Raw genomic sequence first — 4,109 nt, 5'->3', positions numbered from 1 at the left:
GCAGCACCCGGCAGCAGCAGCCGCTGTCAGTAAATTCCGGAAGGGTTCACAATAAGAAAGCTTCGGTTTAATAAAACCATTTTTCTCCTCTGGAAATGTTCAAGCCACCCTACAGAGCCCGGCAGTACGCTACACTTCGTGCCGTGCGTTTATCCATGATGACAGTGGATGTTTATCCCTGATGACAGTTGTTTTTCACTGTACGCAGTACTCACGATCAACCTGTGATACACATACAATGTGGCTGTGCGCATGTAATAGAGCATGCCTGTCGTCCTTTTTATTTTTGGAGTCCGGGAGAATGAAATTACCACAATATAAAGCTACGTGACCGAGCCTTAAAGAAGTTCGCCTGGTGGCAGTTTGACAGTAACTAGCAAAGACATGGGCGATGAGCTGGCCTGAAAAAGAAAAAGGGGGAAACACGACCGATATGCGATGCCCACGTCTTATGTACTTATGCTCAGAAGCTTTAAAAACATTAGAGGTAGGAACGTACCTACTCGTCGACCGTTTTAGACAAGGTATTCTATCCGCGTTTATACACCAGTCGCCTAACGCCCCTTGACGAGGCAAAAACAGACCCGACTTTACTCGAAGTGATACCAGGCAGGGGCCCGCATGCTTGCACGGCGACTTTCCGCCGCGACTATATTAAAAACGGCAACCGCGCTGCGCCTCCAAGCGCGGCTGCAATGTTTCGAAAAGTTTCGCACCGAGGCTATTTTTGCGTGTCCGCCGAAGACGTACGTGCGTCGATGGACAAGTCAAGCAGCTACAGAGCCAAGAGCAGCAAGCACGGGCGCAAGCGGCAGCCGGCAAGTGTGCGCGGCTGCCGTGTAACTTCTTTTAATGCACGGGCGAAAAAACTCTCAGATGGGTCTTCAGGATCAAGGGGCGATAAAACGAGGCGCAGCCAGCGGACGCAGAGATGATCAACAAACAACCGAGGCCCAGCCGCGGGTGGCGACCGGGTGCCTCCTCCCACGGCGCGTCGCTCCGACGACGAGGACCGGACAACGACCGCCGAGGCATCCCGACTCCTCTCGAGCCTCAGACGTTCTCTTCCTGCTTTCCTGCGCGGAGCGAAGGAAGGAGCAAAAGTTGAAGGCAGCGCGTAAGGAAAGAACACGACACGCGGACGAGATCGGAAGCTTGCCTGCACTTGCGACAAGCACGGCCGGAAGGCGCGAGGCATGCACGCCTGCCATGAGGCAAGGTTAACGAGGTGACGTGGCTGCCATCGCCAGGTGTACCTGTCTAGTGGCCTCGTTATGCGGCCTTTGCGGAGCGCGCAGAATGGGGCATATAAGACGTTCGTGCATACGTGTGAATGCACGGGGGCCCCGGCACCCCTTTGCTCTGATCTCTTACACGTATTTCAGTCGCCGTCGGTGACCGCTTAGTTTTTATTGCCTATTGCTTTCTTTTTTCCTGTCTCCTCAGCATGTTCCTCGGCTGCTTTCGCACGAAAAGGTGGCGGCGAGGGAGACAGCGCTTACGGCAGCCACGTCGAGCTGAAATCACTGCGTACGTAATGAGCGCGCGGATCGCGGACCCGGACTCTAAATGAGCTCGCCTTTGTGTTCAAAGTGAAATGGTTTGATGAGGTTATAAGCTATAGGACCACAGAGCATAGTCTTCTGGCCAGCCACACATTCGTCGAGAAAGAAAATCTCTTACACAAAGACCTAGAGAAACATTGTTTTCTTCATTTTTTTAAAGGAGAAAATAATTAGGAATAATGTAGGGCTACTGCTATGACGACATGCTGTAACTCTCAAGGTAATAAGCGACTGCAAAGGTCCACAAAAACTCCTACTTTAACAGGAACTCTCGGTTGCGAGTGTCTCGTAAACGTCGCGAACTTTACTTATACAACACCCTCAATTTTTTCTTTCAGAATTACGTGTCTCACTGAAGCTCCCGACATGAAAACTGCGTGATGATGCAGGGGTGTCTTTTTTTTTTTTCAGAGCTTAAACGCAAGGAAAAAGGAAGCGCAAGACATCAAGAAAAGTATTAGAGTCTTTACGAAATGGTTCAAAGCCACTCCGCAAAGTGGCAAGCTCGGTCGTCTGGCGATATTTCAGGCCTCCTATTACAACAAGCATGGCAGTTCGAAGTGTGGGAGTGCGCGCATGCACCGCAAACGTATCGCTCACGTCTTGCTGATGTATAGGGGATTCTCAATGCGCTTGCATTCTGTTCTCTATGTATACGTGGAAGGTTTTTTGCAAGGAGGGAACACTTCGCTCTGACCGCTGTTCATCAGTCGATCGGGGCAACAATGGTGTTCTCATCTTTGCCGCGCGATCTGAGAATGAATATCCTGCCTTTGACTGCTGCTCCCGCGTAAAAGGATCTTGGCCCGGCGCTGGCGTCATTTGCGTCATACGTACGTGGAGGGCGCATCTTGCAGAGCTCATGTGAACAAGAACCTTTTTCCGACAGCAGTATCCATGCTGCGCTTTGCGGAGCAAGGAAACAAATAATTCATGCGGAGATCGAACCTCTGCATGCCTTCGCACGTCGGTTAGTGCCGGCGGTAAGTTTTTGCGTCGATACTGTCCACCGCACATCCGACGATCTCCGACTTTGCATTAGCAAAAACCGTCACGTACACACAAAACTAAATCGCCAAATCACGTCCTCGCCGCACTCCACTCTGCAAGCTCAGCTGCGCGAGCACTCGCTAATCTCCGCAGAAATTATTTGTTCATAATCAGCCAGCGCGAGGGCATGATATTTTGGTCATTTATCACAAAAGACCACGGAGTTCTTATGTGTCGACCTCTATTGCGAAGCAACAGTCGAATACGAGTCGCGCATCTTGTCCTCATAATAATAATCAGTAAGCGCGCAGGCACCGTAAACGTTACCTGCACTCAGCGCTCCTTATACCTGTAACTTCGCACTTAACAACGGTCCTCACTGCGATTAACTACCAGGTAAAAGGGGTTTGTCCTGAACGCCCGAAGGCGTACAAGAACTTCTCATAGCGCAACCCAGTCATAGCAGACTGTGCAAGGGTTTGATCTAAGCGAAGCACAATTACAGCACACCACCTCTAACGGAAAGGTGGCGCAGGGCAGAGCACCGCGTCTTCGGCGATCGGCAGTATAGACACAATGCGCGACGGGGTGAATAGAAACGGAGTCACGTGGGAAACCAAGCAGAAATCGTGCAACGTACCGCAGCACTTGTTCCACAATTCGCGGCCGCTCGCCCGAGCCTTGTAGAAGACCACGGCTCCAAACACCATCAGGACAACGGCGAACAAGAGCATGAACAACATGGCACCGCTCTGTGGAATCTTCCTTGTTGTCAGCTTCGTTCGGTTGGGGTTGCGTCACGAGCTCAGAAACAATGATGATTGAGGCGCACTGTGGTTGAGGTCGCGTTCCCCGCAATAATTAACGGTATCGAATTGTTGTTGGTACACGTGAAGTAATGACAGCTGCATCATTTGTAAAAATAAAAATGCTATGCAGTGCACGCGCGGACTTAGCGACAAACATAGCAAAGCAAAAATCAACAACAGTGGGCTAAGTGAACAGCGAGAACAACCGAGTTCAGGGTTAATTTATCGTAAATCGTCGTCGTCGCTGTCATCGCCGTAATAATCGTGATGGTCATCGTCATCATCATCGTCATTATCATCGTCCCCACAAGCTGTATTCAGCGCTCTCTTGACGTAAAACATCGCCGTTGTCGATGTGCTGGTATGTCAAAATACGAACAGCGTAAGAAGGCGAGCTGTAGCTCGATTTCAAGTTCGCACAGCGTTGAAAACACTGAAGCCATGCAGTAAGTTTGCGACTAATCTTCGCAATTCAATCTTGCAACATGTCTTAGGAATAAGCAACCCTGCCGGGAGAGCCTTACATGGTCGTAACGTCGTAGAGCATAACAATACATTTTTTTTGTAATAGTGTTTTTTTTTCTTTCTTGTGGGTTAGCCTCCTGTGTGACTGCTATATCTTGAACATGACTGAACTTCCAGTACACAGCTCTATGCGCTGCACTGTGAATGGGCGTTGGATTTGAATAAAAAGAGACAAAGACTGTAATGGCAAGAAGGCAATGACGCTTAGCTCCTGTCGCAA

General features: G+C 50.0%; 1 long non-coding RNA gene across 1 annotated transcript; it reads right to left on the bottom strand.

Moving 5' to 3' along the window:
- Positions 1-797: 797 nt before the first annotated feature.
- On the bottom strand, positions 798-3,538 carry LOC135906977 (uncharacterized). The gene is made up of 2 exons (XR_010565859.1): positions 3,196-3,538; positions 798-1,076 (listed from the first exon to the last, which is right to left on the bottom strand). It is a non-coding gene; the product is annotated as an uncharacterized lncRNA (long non-coding RNA).
- Between the last annotated feature and the right edge of the window lie 571 nt (positions 3,539-4,109).

The sequence above is a fragment of the Dermacentor albipictus genome, chromosome 1, assembly GCF_038994185.2.
Source record: "Dermacentor albipictus isolate Rhodes 1998 colony chromosome 1, USDA_Dalb.pri_finalv2, whole genome shotgun sequence".
Lineage (NCBI taxonomy): Eukaryota > Metazoa > Arthropoda > Arachnida > Ixodida > Ixodidae > Dermacentor > Dermacentor albipictus.
This window is presented reverse-complemented; position numbering and strand designations above follow the sequence as displayed.